The sequence below is a fragment of the Castor canadensis genome, chromosome 14 (assembly GCF_047511655.1).
Source record: "Castor canadensis chromosome 14, mCasCan1.hap1v2, whole genome shotgun sequence".
Lineage (NCBI taxonomy): Eukaryota > Metazoa > Chordata > Mammalia > Rodentia > Castoridae > Castor > Castor canadensis.
The window spans coordinates 114,568,915-114,589,515 of record NC_133399.1 but is presented as its reverse complement, the minus strand read 5'-3'; the positions used below and the strand labels follow the sequence as shown (position 1 = coordinate 114,589,515).

The 20,601-nt window shown below is 50.8% G+C and overlaps 1 protein-coding gene across 18 annotated transcripts in view; it reads left to right on the top strand.

The window, feature by feature from the left end:
* Positions 1 to 20,601, top strand: part of Arhgef10 (Rho guanine nucleotide exchange factor 10) — a 109,422-nt gene that overhangs the window by 10,554 nt on the left and 78,267 nt on the right. For 11 of the 18 annotated variants that reach the window (XM_074055315.1, XM_074055326.1, XM_074055323.1 and 8 more), the window contains exons 1-2: positions 16,771 to 16,844; positions 20,220 to 20,418. The exons of 1 other annotated variant lie outside the window; for it this stretch is intronic. The gene's annotated coding sequence lies outside the window, so the exon portion shown is untranslated. Of the gene's footprint in view, positions 1 to 16,770; positions 16,845 to 18,786; positions 18,934 to 20,219; positions 20,419 to 20,601 lie in introns of those variants that run through there. 6 more of the 18 variants (XM_074055312.1, XM_074055318.1, XM_074055314.1 and 3 more) reach the window with 6 other exon arrangements.

The following is a 20,601-nucleotide window of genomic DNA, read 5'->3' as shown; positions in this document are numbered from 1 at the left end:
AAGCCTGTGCCTGGTCTCCAGCCTGCACCTGGGTCTCGACCCTAGGCCTGTGCCTGGGTTTTGGGCCTGTCCCTGGGTCTCAGACCTGAGCCTGGTTCTTGGGTCTCAGGCCTGGGCCTGCGTCTTGGCCTACTCCTGGGTCTCAGGTCTGGATCTCCAGCTCCTGCCTGGGATGTGGGTCTTGAGTCTCAGGCCTGGGCCTAGGTCTTGGGCCAATGCCTGGTCTCGGACCTGCGCGTGCCCTGGTCTCACGCCCAGGTCAGGGTCTCGGCCTCACTATTGGATCTTGGTCTTGTGCCTCCACAAGCATTGGAAATAAAGACCCAGACTGCAGTATTGTGTTAAGCAGTCAGAGCAGACTAATACAGCACCCGCATGAAAACCCGATGGGCCTAAATGGACGATGTTTTCTGGACTCCCAACCCCAGGGCTGACCGGCATGTCTCTCCTGTAGCATTAAAGTTTCAAATTGCAAAATTCTTGCAACTTCATTCTGCTCAAGATTGTGTTCACTATTCTGGGTGCTCTGAATTTCCATAGGAATTTTACGATAGGCTTGTCAATTTGTGCAAAAAGAAAAATGCAGCTGGAGTTTTGGTAGGCATCGCATTGACTATAGGTCAGTTTTGGAGATGTCCTCTGAAACATTTGCGTGTACTTGAACACGGGGTGCTTAATTATTTAGGTCTTTTGCACAACGAAGCAGATACAGCATGTTTTCTCATTGTCCCTCTGCCTTTCTCAAGGCAGCAGCTTATTCGTTTGTATTTTGCTTTTTTTTTTTTCTTTTTTGGTGGGCTTGGGGTTTAAATTCAGGGTTTTGTGCATAGAAAGCAGGTGTACTTTGCTTCTTTCGCCTAGGAATATTCAGCCAGCCAGGCACAGTGGTACACACCTGTAATTCCAGCTGTCAGGGAGATTGAAGTGGAAGGATTGTGAGTTGGATGGAAGCCCTGACAATGTAGCAAGATCCTGTAGAAGGAGAAGAAGGAAAAGAGGAGGGAGGGGGTGCAGGAAGAGAAGAGTCCATTGAGAAAACTCCCGCCAGCAGAATTCTTTAACAGCCCCATCTTAGCCTTGCACTTAGAAACAAGGTTGCCGTAAATAAACTTATGTCCTCTTGCAAGGGTCTGCAAGAGGTGTGATGCCTAGGAGAGGGGCCATTGGAAATGCCAGGGGCTCTGCAAGGTCCTCTGGTGATGACACTGGCTCACCCGGATGGCCCAGGGCAATGGGCTGCATCGCCTGTGGCCACGTCAGGTCACAGGCTGACAGGGTCAGGGGCCGTGGGTGTGGGCACCTGTACAGCACTGCTGTGCCAGCCCCGGCAGTTTCTTTTGTTTAATTTCTGTTTTCAAGTGGGGAATTTGTGCTGGTTGAGAACAAGTTGTCAAGAGAGAGAGTTCATCACACCATTATACTAACCCCCATGTTGTAACTGGAGGGGGCGGTCCTTAAAGACAGCTGCAAATCAGAACCACAGATACCGCCTTACACCCATTACAGTGGTTGCTATTTAAAAAGAGAGAGAGGTTCAAATGCGGTAGCTCATATCTGTAATCCCTGCTACTCGGAAAGCAGGGATCTGAAGGGTCGCAGTCAATAGTTCTTGAGACCCTATCTCGAAAATATCCAACACAAAAAAATAGCTGGTGCAGTGGCTCAGGTGGTAGAGTGTGGGCCTAGCAAGCATATAGGCCTTGAGTTCAAACCCCAGTACCACCAAAAACACAAAAAGCCATAAAGTATACACAATTGGACTTATTTTAAATCATTTGCCTTGATTTCACTATTATCCAAAATTTAAAACAGCAGTAGAGCAACAATGAAATTCCCAACAATTTATTTTAAAAAATAACTGTAATTTGTAGATTGTGCAACTGCTGATTCCTACGAGACCTGTCCTTGACCTCCTGTGTGCAGGTGGGGGAGGGACGGGGTTCCTCCCATCAAAGACCTCTGTCCAATGGCCACCTTGAGGGCCGGTACAGCCCTTCCACACCAAGACGCACCACACAGCAGGGCCATTGTACCAAAGACAGCCCTGCAGCGAGAGTTCAGAGGCGCACAGTGCAGGGCGAGAGCCAGGAGCACCCAGCCCCTGACAGACGGTCACATCGTTCATCCCAAACCTCAGGACCTGGCATTGCTCAGACAGTACCGAGGGACTGCGGGTAGGTCACTGAACGTGGCCATTCTACTCACTGTGGGGCCAGGTGGCAGCAGGTCAAGTGGCCTCTCTGTAGAGCATGTAACAAGAAAAGATGTGATGTACCCTTTACAGCTCACACAGAGATGTGAGTGTGTGCGCCCACAGACGAGCCTCAGACGTCAGCGTGGTGCCTGGGTCTGGGCCTAGAGTTTCCCCGTGTTTTTCTCTGTAGCCCAGCCCCCAGCATGTCCCCACACAGCCTTCTAAAGGACGCTCTGTGCTCCTCCAGCTGGCTTGCTCAGTCAGGCAAGGTGTCTCCACCCTCCATGTTCACAGTAACTTGTACCTGCTGTCCTCCTGCGCCCTCCTGCCCTGGGACGCCTTGCCCCGACTGCATGACCTCCTCTCTGGCTGCCCATTGACTGTGGTTACTCTCGTCCTCCCTGACCCCCTCGGGCAGTATAAACCACTGGCCTGCCATCGACCGCGGGCATCTTTTAATCCCTCAGGAAGGAATCTCGCCTCTGAGACTTCCTCACCTTTGTGCTGCCCCTCCAGACTGAGTCCAGTCATCTTCTCGACCACTGGTCCCTGCAGGGAATGTGCTGTCACCATACCTGTCCTTCACCTCCTTAGATGCAGAGTCTAGGGGAGGCAGATGCCCAGCCCTTGCTGCCTCCTGCCTCGTTCAGGGCAGGTGCCCTGACACTGTCCTGCTGAACCCCTGGGCAGCCAGAGACAGGCACACGTGCACGTGCACACATAGGTCCATTAACACATTGTCACATTAACACACCTGCACACTCACCCGTGCTCTCATTCACTCACACTCACCCGCACGCCCTTATCGTCACATCCCCACACACCATCACCATGCTAGCACACACACACGTCACAGCCACACGCACACAAGTCACATTAACTCACACACTCACGTCAATGTGCGTTCATCTCCGCTCGCCCACGTTAACACTACGAGTCCTCACACACTTGCACACACAGCAACATATCCAGGCCCGTGCACACTCACACACCTCGCCCACTCCCACTAACACAGTCACATTAACACCCACTCACGTGGGCAACCCCCCCAGTCACATCAACACACTAACACACTCGCTCGCTGACAGGCCTGCTGCCCGGCAGTTCCTGAGTCCCCCATGTTCCCTCCACCTCACCCACGTGTTCGCAGATGGGTGGTCTAAGAAGACCCTGGATCAGAAGACCTCAGGTCCTTGCAACTCCTGAACAGAGAACTGGACAGAGATACAGACTGCAAAACCTCAGTAGAGTTTTATTGGAAAGAAAAGGAAAGTTCAGGCACCACAAAAGAAAGAGCGGTGGGCTCTGACCAGATGGCACAGGCGCCCCAATGTCTGTTCAAAGGGCAATATACAAGTTGTAAGGGCAACAGAGAGGAAACATCTGGGCGGTCTTTGGAGGAGGGGCTAGGGTGATCGACAGGTTTGAGTGACAAGCTCTTTAATTGTGTGAGTGAGACCAACATTCATAAGGTCTTAAGTGGAGGGCTTCACCCGACAGGTCTGAGAAGTCCAGTTGAGGACAAGTTCCCCTTTACTGGGCATGTGCCATTTTCCAGTCCAAACCGCCCAAGAGGCTCCTAGTCTGCAAAGGAATTTACAACTGAGGGGATGTTGAGGATGGTACTGGGTGGGGAGAAGGAATTGAGCATGGGGCGACCTTTTGCAGAAGAGAAGGGCTTCCCATGACTGGTTACTTTCCCTGTTGCTAGCCTGCCTCTTGTCTTCCCAAGCCTCCAGCAGTACCTCCTTCTCACCTGTTTTGCCAGACAAAGACTTTGCATCTGTGGGTTTAGTAAATAAATAAATAAATAACCGAAGGGCTCCAAAGACAAAATCTGTGTCTTCTGTCCTTTAAATATATTGCTGTGGCCACAAGTGAGACCATGCACTGCCCTGCCTGGGCCTCACCTGGAGCCAGCCCAGCGCCCTGGATCTGCCCAGGCAGCTGCCTTGCTCTCCTGGCCTCCTGGCACAGTCATCTCTTCCAACTTGGTGATGTCGGTCCACCCACCAGCATGCTGTGAGTTGCTACAGTTAAAGCCATCCTTGAACCTCACCTCCAGCCGCTGGCAATTCTCCTCTTTTTAGTAAAACTGCCTCAAGGAAGCCGTGCACAGAGGCCATGTTACCACTGGCAGACGTGAGCAGGATGGGGAATGCCCTGGGCTACATGATTTCTTTCTTTCTTTTTTGTTTTTTAGCGGTACTGGGGCTTGAACTCAGGGCCTACACCTTGAGTCACTCCACCAGCTCTTTGTGTTAGTTTTTTTCCAGATAGGGTCTATCGTACTATTTCTCCAGGCTGGCTTTGAACCTCAATCCTCCTGAGTAGCTAGAATTACAGGCGTGAGCCACTGGCACCGGCAAAGATCTTTTTTTTAATTCTTTCTTTGTGGTACTGGGGTTTTAACTCAAGAACTGAGGGCCTCATGCTTGCTAGGATTCTACCACTCGAGCCACACCACCAGCCCTACAAGGTTCTAAAGCCCCAGATGGCCACACCCTGGACCTGAACCAACTATCAAGTTGGACTTGTCACCTTCCACAGTGACCAGAAAGGGCAGATGATAAAGCTTATGCCTTCCCACACCCAGGCAGCCACTATTTGGGGAGGCCCATAAGGGGAAGGCCTCAGTTAGGGACCCTACCTTGTTTAATAAAAACCCCAATCCCCTCATCCCCAGCTTCCAGGCAGACAGTCCTTGTCCAGCGGCCACATCACCCCTCGAGGCATCCTTTTGCTTTCCTATCTTCCTATTTTTCGTGGTTCTTTTGCTGTACCTGTGGCAGTGTCCTAATCTTAGATGCTGCACCCTAAGAAAACAGGGGCATCTGGAACCCAATGCCACTTCCTATTCTGTTCCCTCCCAGGCCCTCTCCCACGTGTGTGTGTGTCACTGCTGCTCCTCTGCTGGGCCTTCCTCCCTGGAGGCCTGTCCCATCCTGGGGTCCTGGAGCTGTTCCTCTACTCCTCCCCCTGCCTCCATCTTCTCCACTATCATTTCCCAAACCTCTTCTCTCTGCGCACTCCTCCCAGGCTGACTCATCTGTTCCTTGGCTGAAAGCTCCCCAAATCTTGTCTCTGGCCAGGCCTGCCTAGCTCAGTGCTGCCTGGCATCTTGTCCAGTGTGTTGCAGGCACACTTGGAGCCTCTGTCATCAACTGCAGCTTTGACTGCACTCCTCCTGCTGCCTCTGTCTCGAGTGGCAGCGTCTTTCCTTCCAGGGAAGCTATACTCTTGGGATTTATTTCCTCTCCTGTTTCTCTCACACCCACTCCAGCCCATGGACAATTCCCCTTGCCTCAGCCCTCAGTATCTTCCAGAACGGAGGCTTCATTCATTCCCTGCACCCTCCTCGTCCTGCCCAGATCTGCCACCTGCTCTCCCTCTCGGCCATCCCTGCCCTGCTGTCTGTGGTCCACCTGCAGCCAGAATTGTCCATTGGTCCTGCAAATTCAATCCGTGAACCACCAGTGCCTCTCCCTCCTCTCAGAGCTGGGCTCAGGTCCAGCCCACCCATGTCCCTACAACATTTCCCCTTTCTGGGTACAGAGTCCCCTGGGTCCTCTCTGCTGGTTCCAATCCCCACCCTATCCCCCCACGACTTTTGCCTTCCACCTGCCCATCGTCCGTCCAGGTACCTCAGCCCCCAGCCTTAGCTCTCTTGGTTCTTGAGCACCTCACTTCTCTCCCCACCTCAAAAACATAATCAGGCCAGGTGTGATGGCTCACACCTGTCATCCCAGACACATCCCAGACACAAGAGAAGCATAAATAGGACTGTCTCAGCCCAGACAAAAACAGGAGATCCTATATCAAAAATAACTAAAGTAAAAAGGGCTGGACACGTGGCTTAAGTGGTAGAGCAACGGCCTAGCAAGCCAAGGTCCTGAGTTCAAACTCTAACAAAATAACAAACAGAAACTCCACAACCATATTCAGGCCACTGGAAGTGACGTAAATCGGTACCCTGTGTGCCTCACATAACCAGAGTTTTTCAATGCCTTCGTTAGCATTTCTGCGCATTTTATCCATAAACTTGACACCTCAACTCTGACGTTTCATGTACTTGTCACAGACAATAACTGTGACTGGTGAATTGACAAGTGGTCTGACCCTAGTCTTTGATAAAGTCTGATTTCTCAGGAACCTGGTTGTCAGGTGTGTGAGGAGCTCAGTCAGTGACAGGCAAACCAGAGAAAGGGAGAGGTTGGGTTGTGGTCTATAAAGAATTCCCCAAATGAACAGCACAGTGGATTGGTATCATCTCGCTCTGGGGCATTCTGGGAAAGTAAGGTGAGGTTTTGGGTTAGCTGGCCAAAAAAACCAAGGAAACTTCCCGTGAGGAGAGCTGCAGTTAGGAAGACCAGGGCTCTGGTCACAGGTGTCTGTGTGACCTGGTGGCATGCCATTGACTTTGTAGATCTATGAGATTTTTGGTTTTTCTTAATTTTTTCTGAATGTATATTTCATTTCACAGTAAAACAGGAAGTTATGTAAATAACTGAGCAATACAGTATGATATCCTTGAAAAAACTTTTAATACCTCTTTAAGTGGGCCACAGAAAAATGTTTTAAAAATTTAGTATCTAGGGGAGGTATAGTGGGAGGTAGGAGGGTAAAGGAAGGAGATTAAGGTGATGGTATGGTAGATGGACTTCATATACCTATATGGAACAGAACTAAAACCTCTTGCAATTGCTTTAAGTGGGGTGAAGAGGGGGTGAGGGGGAGAGTCGATGGGAGCAATGTACAATATAAGTCTAATCGGAATTGTCACTATGAATCCCCCCATAATGAAAATATCCTTTTTTTCCTTTTTTAGTTTTTTGTTTTCTTATTATGAATATATCCTAATAAAAATTTTATAACAAAAAAATTTGTGACTCTTTTTGACACTGTAAAAACACCTGCACTAAATTCCACAATGACTGAAGTGTTTAGAAATGGCCACCACTGTGTCACCTCACAGGTTAAAACCCAGACCTGTGAGGGTCTAGAGTGGAGGAGGGGACCCAACTGGAGGACAGACACAGCCCTGAGAGGAGAGGGCCCCAGCGTTTGCTGACTTCATTTCTAGGGGTGAAGTGGGGTTTTGAGTGAGGAAATGAGGCTTGAGTGTGTGAGAGTGTGTGTGTGTGTGTGTCTGTGTGTGTCGGTTCTGGGATTTCAACTCAGGGCCTCTCATTTGCCAGGCAAACGCTCTGTCACTTGAGCCATGCCCCTGCCCTTTTATGTATCAGTGTATTTTTCAGACATGTCTTATGCTTCTGCCTGGGGTTGACCTCAAGCCAGATCCTCCTCCACTTCCTATATAAGTGGGATGACAGGCAGGGGCCACCACACCTTGCTTAACTGTGTTTTTTTTAAATAATGAAATAGTGGTGCAATGCCCAACTACACTCTGGGTGCAGGGTGGAGGGGCGCTCTGAGCCAGGCTGGGCACTCTGCTCCCTGTGATCAGGGCTCAGGAGCCACCTGCTGGTGTCTGTGCAGAGGAAAGAGGTACACACCCCCAGCCCCCATTTTCCTAGGTGAAGTGGACTCTGACTTTTGTTCTGAGTGCCCCTTCCCACCGTCTTCCTCTCCTTAGCCCCTGGCACTCAGTCACCATTGTTACTTGAGTCTCCCCACATCTAGCTCTTTCCCTCTCCCCTTCCCATTCCATCCTGTCCCCGGGGCTCTTCCTAGAAGGTCCTCAAGGACTAGGGATGGGCTGGTAACTGCTGAATTGTCAGGGTGCTAGCCGTGAGTGTGATCCCAGAGGACATGCCAGAACGTAGCTCGGTGAATCACTTCCTCGTGAGCAGTATAGAACGTCAGGGTGCTGGGGCAGGAAGATCCAAGCCAGCCATGCACACACATGCAGCGTCAGAGCATTTTGCCTCAGTACCCCTTGCATCACCACTGTCCCGATCACCTATCTTGTCGCTCTGGTCCTCTGCCTGTGCTCCAGCACTGCAGATGTGCTTGTCCTGGCAGAGATATCATGGAGTCTCTCCCCTAGCCATTGCATTCCTTACCGTCACAGCTGCTCAGACCTTGGGCTGTTCTGCCAGAGGCTGGTAGACAGAGAAGAGGGCCGTGGAGGATGGACGAGGGTGGGGGGCACAGGCGTCTGCAGCCCCTCCCAGCCTTGCTGGGCCATGTGCTGAAGGGGCACATTCACATGGAGGCATTGCGTCCATCCCTCCTGGGCCCCACGGGTGCTCTGGTCATCTGGAGAGCTGCGTTCTCCTCCTAGACTTCTCTTGCCCTTTGCCTCACCCTCCCATTTGAGACTAAGTAAAGCAAGAAAACAGGCTTAGTTGTTGCAAGAGCTCTGGAAACAAAAAGCCACTGTTTCCTGGTGGAACAGTGTGTCCTTCTCCCACTGGATTGTATGGACCCCTTGAAAGAGCATCAGTGAGAGTCTGGCCTTATCTTTTCTGGGTTCCAAAGCTTCCTCTCTGTTTCTTAATTTTTTACCTCCCTTTTCCCTGTGGCTTGGATCCATCAAAGGGCCCTGAGTGGGGGCGGGGTGGGAAACGGAGATCTTTGGGACAAGAAATGCCAAGGGCATGGCCTGGAATGCAGCAGCCTGTGCCAAGACCTACCATCTCCAATTCTGAAGCTCAGCCATATGCCCCAGCCAGCCGGCCAGACCTGGAGCTGAGTGACACATGCAGGGCCACCTCTAGTGACTGGCCCCTGAGAGGAGGACAAAGGAGCTGTGCCTCTGCTTGCTCTGTGGAAGAGAGGACTGGCCACTCATGCCCAGCGTCCTCTGCACTAGACCACCCTCAGGAGAGTATGGAGAAGCAGCTCAGCGAGGAAGCTCCCATTTCTCCCATTTCTACTTTGCTCTGAGGGGAGGGGACACAGACTCAGCTTGGGAAGCTGGAAAGCACCCAGCCCAAAAGGTAGCTCCGTGAGCAAAGAAAGAAGTCCTCACCAGGGCGCCGGGGGTGGAGCTGGGTTGTCAGCAGGGGCATTTAACAGATGGAGGTCAGGGTCCTGAAGTCCAGGACAGCCAGCAGCTGCCCACACCCTGCACAGTGGTCCACAGGACATCACCTACCCAGCTGCTGATCACAGATAGTGATCACCATAATCCACAAACTAGATTCCTAAGAATAGGACAAGAGGGGGATTTAGGAGGTTCGAATGTTAGCTGAGGGTGGTTTTTCCAAAGGCCTCAACAAAACTCAGGGCATCCTGAGCAGGGTTGCTCTCAGTCACCATTTCTCTCATCTTAGCAGCTTTAAAGAGGGGCGACTGATACAGGATGAACCGCACACAGCTAAAGTGTGTGATGCGGTGAGTGTGCAGGTCTATAGCTGTAATGCGAAGCCTTCATCACAATCAGGAGTGCAAGTAAATTGTCCTACCCAGATCTGCCCTTCCCCCAGGAAACCCACCCCCTGCTCTAACCCCAAGCCAATCCTCACTAATCCCGCCCCTGCCTGGCCCTCCTGCTAGGGCCGCCTGTCCAGTCAGAAGGACATCCTAACCAATATTTGGTGGTGTTTATGTCATTGTACTTGTTTGGTTTTGTTTCACTTTAGAACTTTTGTCAGGACAAATGGCAATAGTTGAGCAGAAACTCACTCCACTGGATGCACTGCGAGCTCTAGTGACTGAGTCTCACCAGGCACCTGCAGCTGCACCCTTTCTCCCCACAGTGCTCCTCCGGGTAGTATTGTTCTCTCTAAGTCCTGGACACCGTCCTGTCCCTGGCATGAGACCAACTCCGGGATGCCCACAGGAAGGAGACAGGCCGTGTGCAGCATGTGGGCCAGGCAGGCTTGCAGGTGACAGGCTGTCCCCCAGCCAGCATTCTGTGGAGGAGAGGAGGCCATGATCAGGGTGGGGCAGGGCTGGGGAAGAGGCTTCTCCTCCAGTATCCACCCAACACCTGCCCAGTTCTGTGTGGTATAAAGAGGCCCACACAGCAGCAGCCAGGCTGAGCCGCCTGAGGACCCGCAGAGCCTCAAGGCAGTGGCACCTGCTGATTCCATGACCTACAGGCACACAAGGAGCCTGCAAGGGCACTTCAAAATGGCACAGAATGAACGACTTGCGGGTGTGCCCAGGGCCTGTGCACCCTGTGAAAGCCAAGGCTCCGCCCCAAGGTCACCCTGGAGGGAGGTCTGTCCACTCCAAGTCTTTGCTGGGCTGTCTGCCAAGGGGCACTTGTTGGCTGTACTCCCACGTACTCCCATGACTCACTAAACCATCCCAGTGGTCATGGGCAGGCACCTCTCACCTCTGCAGCAGGTCCTGCTTGGCCCTGTGATGGCCCAGCTTTACAACGGAGATACTGAGGCTCAGTGAAGACCGGCGTCTGCCTGGGAACTGGGATCTGCTCAGGGTGACACCCGGGCCAGCCAGCATGCTAGGTAATGCTCTGCCTGCTTCTTTTGCTTGTATTTTTATTTATTTATTTATTTATTTGGTAGTACTGGGGTTTGATCTCAGGGCTTGCTAGGCAGGCGGTCTACCCCAGACCTTTCTATTTTACTTATTTTTCAAATAGGATCTCAAATTTATGCCAGAGTCTGCCATCTGCCTGGACTGCAATCCTCATATTTATGCTTCCAGAGTAGCTGGGATGACAGTCATGCACCACCACATTCTTTTATTGGTTGAGATGGGGTCTCTGCACTTTTTGCCTGGGCTGACCTTGACCCTGATCCTCCCAATCGCCACCTCCCAAGTAGCTAGGATTACAGGCATGAGCCACCACACCCAGTTTGTTCACCCATTTCTTTCTTTTACTTATTTATTTATTTTTTTGGTGGTACTGGGATTTAAATTCAGGGCCTCATGCTTGCTAGGCAGGTGCTCTGTCACTTTGGGACACTTTGTTGTCCCCAACCCATTTCTTTATTGAAGAAACTGAGGTTCCATGGTGCAGAGGGCAAGTGATGTACCTGGGATATGAACCCAGTAAGCAGCCCTGGACTTGGATGCAGATAGAACCCCCGTCAGATAGAACCTCAGCCTCCTTCAAAATGTCCTGAGGGCCTGTGAGGCCCTGTGCACACAAAACCCTTTGTCTTCTCGCCCCTAACAGGGAGCATTCCCAGTTCCTGTAAGGTCCAGGATGGGACAGTAAATCCCAGCCTGAGGCACCGGTTGGTAGTGGAAGGGAAGAAGTCACTCCAGGCCTACCTCATGACAACAGAGCCAAGCCCTGGGTCCAGCCCACTGTCCTCGGGCTCCAGGCCACAGTGACCTCATGGACGCTGCAGGGGAGACGAAAGTAGGAAAAGGGACCCAGAGCTAGCAATACTGTCCTGCCATTTCTCTGCTTCCTGAGCATCCTAACTGGTATAAATTACCTTCTCACTACGTGCAGAGCTTGCAGTTTGCTTAGTTTTCAATTAATAAAGGGGCATTTTACACCCAACTAACAAAGTGAATCAATGTTTAGGAAGCGTCAGTCCAGCTTTTAAAAACCTCTTTCTATGGATATGTAACGGTTTTTTCTGCTCCTGCTGCTATAATAAATTCCTTAGTTAAACTGGGTAGTTGGTAGCAACTTATTTCTCAGGGTTCTGGAGGCTTCAAGTCCAAGGTCAAGTTGCCAGGAAAGGTGCATCCATGGCTTCTAGGGGCATCTCTGCCTCTAAGACGGTGCCTTGATGCTGTGTCCTCACATATGTCGGAGGGAAGGACGCACAAGAAGTGTGGGAGGAGCTAGTTCCATGGGGGGGGCAGAGGGCTCAAGACCTATCCACCACCTAAAGACCCCGCCCCTTTAAAAAAATCTTTTAGGTGGGACTGGAGTTTGAATTCAGAGCTTCACACTTGCAAAGCAGCTGCTCTACCCCTTGAGCCACACCTCTGACCCTTTTTGTTCTGGTTATTTTCAAGATGGGATCTCTTGACCTATTTGGCAGGGCTAGCCTCAAAATGTGATCCTCCCGATCTCAGCCTTCTAAGTAGCTAGGATTACAGGTGTGAGCCACAGTGCCCAGCTAAGACCCCTCCTCTTAATAGCAACCACATTGGTGATTAGGTTTCAACATATCGATGCTGGAGAACACATTCAGACCATAAAGTAATGGACACCTCATAAAACACCCACTTGTATTCAGCTCTGTAATATTTTAAGAAGTGAACACATCTGTGTGTCTGCATCTCAAATCATTTTCACTCCTCTCCAAAAAATTCTTTTAACGTCTTTTCCCAGTTAATCCCCTCAATTAACCATCGTTCTAATTCCTATAATCACAGTCAAGGTTAGCTCTTTCTTGAATTTCGCCCGCCACACCTGCCTTGTTGTGACTTTCATGCAGCATAGTGGCTGTGATGCACTTGCCGTCACCCTGGTCCTTCCTGTCTCTGACCAGTGTTCTACCACACGGAGAGGCCACACCTGGTCTGTGCCTTCGCCTGCCGATGCCATGTGGGTGGTGTCTGGTTTTGAACAGTTTCAACTGTCATGAGCAAGCGTGCTTGTAAGTCTCTTTAGAGGCTCACGTTTTCCTTTACCTTGAGTAAGGCCTGAGAGAGGGATCACGGAGGATGGACAGGCTGCCCCACAGCTGTTCCCAGTGGTCTCTGGCTACCCCCAACCCTGCCCCTGACCCCCCCCACCCGGGTTGCAGAAGTCCCAGCCTCTATATCCTTAGCAACACTTGCTGCCTTAGTTTCCCATCTCAGTCATTCTCCCGGGGCTGCAGTGGAGCTCACTGGCTTTAACTTGGATTTTCTTGAAATTAATAACATTCAGCATCACTTCCTGTTTTTATTGGGCACCAATAGTTTTTTGTCATCTTTTTTTTTTAATGTCTTTTGTCCACTTTCATTGTTGATTTGCAAGAGCTCTTTATTTACGTGTACTATGGTTCGAATGCAGCTGCAAAGCTTATGTGTGGGAAACTTGATCCCTAAGGCAGAGGTGCGGGGAGATGGGGCACTGCCTTCCGGGCGATGGCCCCTATGCCCCAGGAGGTGGAGGTGAGCTCCCTCTTTCCCTCTTTCCCTCTCCCTCTCTCTTCTGTCATGGGATCACGAGGAAACAAGGGCCTTGCCAGATTCTTAGCCTCCAGAACTGTGGGAAATTAACTTCTTTCCATTATACCTTACCCTGTCTCGGACACTCTGCTACAGCAGTACAAGACAAAGGAAACAACAGGTTTTTGTTAGATGCGTCTAGTAACATTTTCCCCACCTGGCCTGCCTGTTCCTGTTAACGATGTCATGAGACCAGCAGAAATGATGATGTTTTTGCAGTTTTATAACTTCGTTTTCACTCAGCGGTTAGCTCTCGTCCACATTACACGTTTCGGAACGTTTTGGTTTTTTAACAGGCACATAGGTCACCAACGCATAGTTTGTTTGGTGACTTCACCCTCACACGTTTTCAGGATAGCCACACGTGGATATGGGATTGGACATCCCTCATTCCTTTGGGTGTCCATGTGCACATCTGGAGTCCCCATCCTCCTTCATGGCAAATTTCCAGATCTCTGAGTGCCCGAGGGGCATGCTTGTCAAAGTCCACTCCATGGGTCCGCCTGTGGCTGTTGATGGGTCATTCTTGGGTCACCACCTCGTGGATGGCAGAATGGCCCTTCTTCTCACTACCCTTCTTTGCAGGAGCCATTCTGCCGGCCACGTTGGAAAGGGAGAGCTGGAGGGATGTGGAGAAATTTTAAATTTCGATGGAGCTCATTTAATCATTTTTAAACAGCATATTTTCATGTCCTATGAAGGCTGATAAGACCGTTTCCTTATTGTTTGTTACACTTACGTCTATGATTGAGCTCAAACTCCTGATGATTTTGGGCTTTCACATTGTCTGTGAATAACTGGTGCCAGCCCCCCCATCCTTGCACTTCGGTTTTCTTACTTTGTAGAATGCTGGGTAGGTAGCATGGTTGAAGACATTGATGTACCTTTCTCAGTGTCCGAAAGAGCAAAAAGATAAAAGCAGTCAGTACGGGATGACTTCATTGACAGGAACAGGACATGATGACATTTCAAATGGTCATTATAGAACATTGACCAAAACAGACAATGAGGGGTCACAAAGCCAGTCTGCACAGATTTTAAAAGATGAAAATCACTGGGCACTGGTGGCTTAGGCATGTCATCCTAGCTACCTGGGAGGCTGAAATCAGGAGGATTGAAGTTCGAGGCCACCCTGGGAAAATAGTTCATGAGATCCCATCTCCAAAATAACCACAGCAAAATGGACTGGAGGTGTGACCATACAGATTACATCCCTCGGTCACAGTGCAATTAAGCTTAATTGATAATAAAAAGAAAAGAGAAAGTCCCTGAATGTTTGGTAATTCAACCTAATTTCCTATATATATCCCATGGGCCAAAGAGGGAATCACAAAGGCAAATCTCAACTTTTCCACCTCTGGGTTTGTCAAAGTGGTTTTTTTGTGTGTGTGGTGGGGGGAGAGGTGTTGAACTCAGGGCTTTGAGCTTGCAAAGCAGGCACTCTACTGACTTCAGCACCACCTCCATTTGGGAATGAGATTATAGCCCTGCTGATTTTTTTCTTTTGCTTTTGGTGGTACTGGGGTTTTGGACTTAGGACCTTAGGCTTGCCAGGCAGGCACTCTACTACTTGAGCCACACCCTCTGCCCAGGAAAATGTGATGTATCTGAAGATCACTACAGTAGAGTGGACAGGATTCCAGCCCCAAAAGAGTCTTTATTGCCCAGCCCTACTGGAGGCCCTGCCTGGGGGTCCTTCCCACTGACATCTCCCTCAGCCATGAGTCAGGGGGCTGCTCACCCACAGTACTATTGTACACGTGGTACTATTTCCCCTCTTCTCTGCTCCACCCTTTTAGAGAATATCACACCTTCTTCCCGTTGTGGAGTAAATGAACTGTTGCCCAGGATTGTAAATTGTCTAGCAGACCTTTGAACAAGTTACCAAATGAAACCCCAAATAAGTTTTCGAATCCTAAAGTCTCTGAGATTATCTTTTCCAACCGATTCATGTATTGTCTTCACAGCATTTGGAAACAACTCAGTCCATTCCTACACAATTAGCAAGTCTAATTCTCATCGATTATATGGCTTTGCCTACTGAGTGGTTGGGATTAGAGGTCTCCAAGGGGCCTGCCACGTCTAAAATTCTGACTGTAACTTCTCCGATTTGAGTTTGGGGTGGGAGAAGGAATAGTCTGGCATGGTGTACACATTGGCTAACTGCCTTGTGGTAGCAGGTAGCATTCTTCAGTGGTCATTCTGATTTTTTTTTTTTTTTTGTATCCCTGAGAAATAGTCCCATTGCTACTTCCCACTAATGAATGAAAACACTTTTTTTTTTCTTTTATTATTCATATGTGCATACAAGGCTTGGGTCATTTCACCCCCCTGCCCCCACCCCCTCCCTTACCACCCACTCCACCCCCTCCCTCTCCTCCCCACCCCCTCAATACCCAGCAGAAACTATTTTGCCCTTATCTCTAATTTTGTTGAAGAGAGAGTATAAGCAATAATAGGAAGGAACAAGGGTTTTTGCTGGTTGAGATAAGGATAGCTATACAGGGCATTGACTCACATTGATTTCCTTCTAGGTTAATTCTTTTTGATCTCACTTTTTCTCTAGTTCCTGGTCCCCTTCTCCTATTGGCCTCAGTTGCTTTTAAGGTATCTGCTTTAGTTTCTCTGCGTTAAGGGCAATAAGGCAAGCTAATTTTTTAGGTGTTTTACCTATCCTCACTCCTCCCTTGTGTGCTCTCGCTTTTATCATGTGCTCAAAGTCCAATCCCCTTGTTTTGCCTCAGTTTCTTCTTTTAGTAGTAGTTATAACTCACTTCTCTTTCAAAATTATAAAACAAGTGCTCAGCACAAGCATTTTGAACAGTACAGACAGAGGCTCTTCTTGAGTATCCCAGGGTCTTTCTGCTCCCACCTGGCACCTGCAGGACTTTCTGTGCCCCCTTCACCCCCTCCCTGAGGTCACGGCGCGGTCAGCAGGGGGAAGCCGGCCGGGTAGGGCAGGCTCCGGGCCACAGGTCGGGGCCACGGAGAGCCTCCTGGTGCCGGGGAAGCTGCAAAGCTGCGGGAGAGGTGGGTGAAGTCATGTCTGGATTCCCGTCGCCCTGCCCTTGGCGGGCCCGAGGGCAGCTGCCGCGGACTCGCCGGGGCCGGGCCGGGGCCGGGACCAGGACCTCCCCGGCTGGCCCGGCTGTGCAGGGAGCGGCGGATACTGGGGGGCGGGGACCGAGGTGGGTGGGGGGCGCTCCGCTCTCTCCGCCCACGTGAGCCCAGCCGGGGGGTGGGGCGCGCAGGGAGGGCGGATGCTGGGGACGCGGCACCATGTCAACTCGACGCCCCCACCGACCCGGCGTCCGTGGGCATCGCGGATGCTCTGGGGCGCGGTCTGCAGGGAGCCCCTTCCCACGCGCGCGCGCACAGCCCGGGCGGGGCGCTGGGCTGAGGGGGGTGGGGGTAACGCGGAGGCCACGTGGCCTCGCAGGAATGCGCGGGCGCGAGGGCGGGACGTGGCCGAGTAACGGGCAGGCGCTCCGGCCAATGGGTATCAGTCACGGCCCACGCTGGCCAATCACAGCGAGGTGGGAGGAGCCTCCGCCCAGCGCGGGCGGAGCCGTGGCGCATAGCGGGCGGGGGGTGCGGGACGGCCGGCGGACGCGGACGGCGCACGGCTCCCCGTCCCTCGGTGAGTGTCCTGGGCGCGCCCCCGGGCCGCTCGAGCGCGGGCCTCTTGTGTCCTTTAAAAGTTGCTCTTCTGCCCGGGTCCCCGAAGATCCCACCCTAGGTCTGAGGAACGTATGGGGTCAGTGGCACAGAGAGCAGCGAGCAGCCCCCCAACTTCAGCGGGCGTCCCGGGCACAGACAGGGCAGCGCATAGCCCTCAACTTCAGACCCCCAATTTGGGTGCCCCCGGCACGACAGAGCAGCGACCAGTCCCCAAGTTAAGCAGGTGATTCCCCCGCCTCAGCCACAGACAGCAGCGAGCCGCCCCCGAACTTAAGCAGGTGTCGTTGGTCATAGGGCAGCAAGTAGCGCCCCCAACTTCATCGGGTGTCCCTGGACACAGGCCAGTGAGCAGGCCCCCAATCTCAGCGGTGTCCTGAGGATAACTGTAGGGGACCAGGGCTCCAGGAGTCAGGGAGGGATGTGTGGGAGGAACACGTGGCTCCGGGCCTGGAGACGAGGGTCGAGCGCACCCCATTGAAGTTGTGTGCGGAAAGACCCATTGAGCTGTTCGTGTCGGGTAGTAACGGCCCTGAAGTCCACTTTAGGGTGAAGGTGGCTCCTGTTTTTGGCAGCCCATCCTTGCGCAAGAATCCAGGCAGATCCTGGGTGAGTCCGCTTTAGGTCACAGGTGCCTTGCTCACTCCCTCTGGCCCCACACTTTGTGGGACCCTAAGTTTTGGATGTGAAACTCTGAGTCAGTGTTTAGTAGGGTGCTGGGTGGGTCCCAGGCACAGTAGACATGCTTGGCGCACTCTGACACCGCGTGGTGTCAGCTAAACGTAAAAGTTCTAATTCAAATCGCAACAGCCTTTCATTGTCTTCTGTGGTTGGGCCACAAGCAAAGCTGGGAGATGTCAGTGTCACATTCTGCGCAAGAGTTCCTCAGTTTCCCTGTAGGTAGAACATCACAGACGGTAACATTTTCACTGCTTTTTTTTTTTTTAATGGTATGGGGATCGAACTCAGGGCGTTGTGCATGCTAAGCAAGAATTCTACCACTAAGCTACATCTCCAGCCTCACTTACTATTAAAAAAAAGAATATATATATATATATATATGGAGCCTGAGGTAGGAAGATCTTGAATTTGAGGACAGCATGGGTGAGACCCTGTCTCCCCCACCAAAAAAAAAAAAAAAGGGCATTGTGGTGCATTTTTGTAATCTCAGCTATTGGGTGCATTTTTGTAATCTCAGCTCCTACTCAGAAGTAGGAGGATTGAGGGCCAAGGCCAAGGTCCAAGGCTGATCTGGAGAAAATCAGGAGATTGAATCTGAAAAACAAGCTAAAAACAAAAGGACTGGGGGTGTGGCTCAAGTGGGCTAGTGCTTCCCTAGGAAGTGGAGGGCCCCGAGTTCAATCCCCAGCACTGCAAAGAAACCAGTAACAACAACAGCTTGAACATCTCTTTTATCAAAAAGGACTTTTATTAGCAAAGGCTATAGAGGGTTACACTTTGTGTATTTTTTTTGTCCTTCCAACCCCAACAACGTTTGTTTGATTGCCTTCAGTGACTGCATCTAAGTTACATTGTATACCGTCACTTTCCACAGAGTCCTTTCTAAGGTGCTGGTCATCTTTGATACTCCAGTTACTGTCAGAGGAGTGAGAGACCAGGCGGGGACTCTCTGGGCACTAGGCTTGCCTGTGCTCTACCATTGAGCTAAGTAGTCCCCAGCTAGAAGCAGCTCTTTGTCTTTCAAAGTGGGTGCTTGGCCTTCGAGTTGACCAGTTTTACCCTCTGGATGTTTGACATTTCAGTGCCTCCTTTTCTGTATAGGTCCTTGGTGGCAAAGTTGAGACAAACTCTGGAAGTTCCAGATATGCCTTAATGGTGGTGGGAGGGATGCTGGCAGAGTGAGTGTTGCCTGGCCTGTGGGGAGTCTGCTCTACTCTGGCTAGGACTGTTGCTTGGGAAGTTGCTGGAGGCCATGTGTATGAAAATGCTTCTTAAACTAAAAGGCTCTTCACCACCAGTGTGGAATGAAAATGCAGCAACCATGGAAGCTTTAGTCTGCAAATAACAGCATGAAAACCTTATGATAAAAGGTGAGAAACCTCCATTGCACAGTCCATCATTCTTTAATTGCAGAATTCATAACAGAATGGATGCAATGAAAGATTCAGGCCTGGAGATATTCAGGGTATATTAACATTCAGACTGAATTTATAGTTTGGGAAGAAAGGTGGGGTTGGGGGGAGGGAGTTAGATGGAGAGGAACATAGTTGTCAATCATTGATGGGGTGGAATTACAGCTTTCTCATTGGCCAGGCCTCCTGGGGTGTCATTTGGGAAGAGCTGGGGGCGGGGGGGGGGGCACAGTTCTAGAGAGCTCTGCTGGGAGCGTAAGGTGTTGGCCTTGTCTGGGCCCTGCCTGGGCTGGGCTGGGCCTGAGCTACAACCAAGGGCCCAACTGGACAGATGCAGCATCGCCTGTGGGAACAGGCGCAGCCCCCACCTCGTCCATACAGCTCCTGTGGGTCTCCCTCTGGATACCAGCTCAGCATTCCCACAGTTGCTGGGCCTGGGAATTTGTTTTTGCTTCTTTCTTTCCGCATTTAAATAGTCAAAATCTTGATTATAAAATTAAGCGGTCATTTTTCATAGCACACCTGTTACTCTTTTCTTTCCATCTCTTGCTGTTTCTTGGTTTTCCTTATGGCATTGATGTATACCTGCTAGCACAGTGTTACTAGTGTGTTGTTTTTTTATGTTCGTATTAAGCAAAGGGAGATGATGTAGACTATCTTTAAATGTTCTTTGATTTGATATTTTTGTCTTTCACGTGTCACCTTTTGATACAGGAAGTGATTTCATGGCACAAAATATGAATCAAAGCTGTAACCAAAGCTGTATGGTGGTGCACCCGTGATCCCAGCAGTTGGGAGGCTGAGGAGGAGGACCATGAGTTCGAGGCCACCCTGGGCTACATAGTGAGACACTGTCTCAAAAAAAAAAAAAAAAAAGTGACAGTTGTGTGGTGGCCTTGTGAGGAAGCTGAGGGCACGGCATTGTTTGTGCTCGTGGGTAGAGTGCGGGGCTCTGCACATCTGGTCAGTGCCCCACACAGGTTTGGGGTGCTGGTCGGCCATGCCGGACTCGAGTCCTGAGGCCAGTTGGTCATGTGGTGTCCTGGCTGGAGCTCTGCTGACAGAACAAGGTTCTACTGAAGTGCTGGACCTTGTACCCAGAGCTGTAGAGAGCTCTGAATGAGTGGGATGTCCTTTCGCAAAGGTATGGGCTGCTTCACCTGGTGAGGTCATGAGGTCACGGCCAGGGGGTGTTGTGAAGCTGTTGGGAAACAGATCCTTATCCTCGATGTCATGTTTTTCAGGAGAAAAGCAGTGTGGGTATTCACCTGCAATATGATACCTGGAGGGAGGCTTCAGTCACACAGCTAGCTGAATGTGAGCCTTTGTTGTCTCATTGGTGTCGATGATGAAGAACTGACTGTACAGAAAAGGTCAAGAAAATAGGCATGTGTATGTGTGTATGCACTCTCACCGTGCAACCCAGGGGCCTGTGCATGCGAGGCAAGTGCTCTACCAACAAGTGACACCCCTTGCCCAGGCATTATGTGTTTTTTTTTGTTGTTGTTGTTGTTGTTGATTTTTTTTTTGGTGGTACTGGGGTTTGAACTCAGGGCCTACAAACTTGAGCCAAACAGCTCTTTTTTTTTTCAAGATAGGGTCTTGCAAAAACTATTTGCCCGGTCT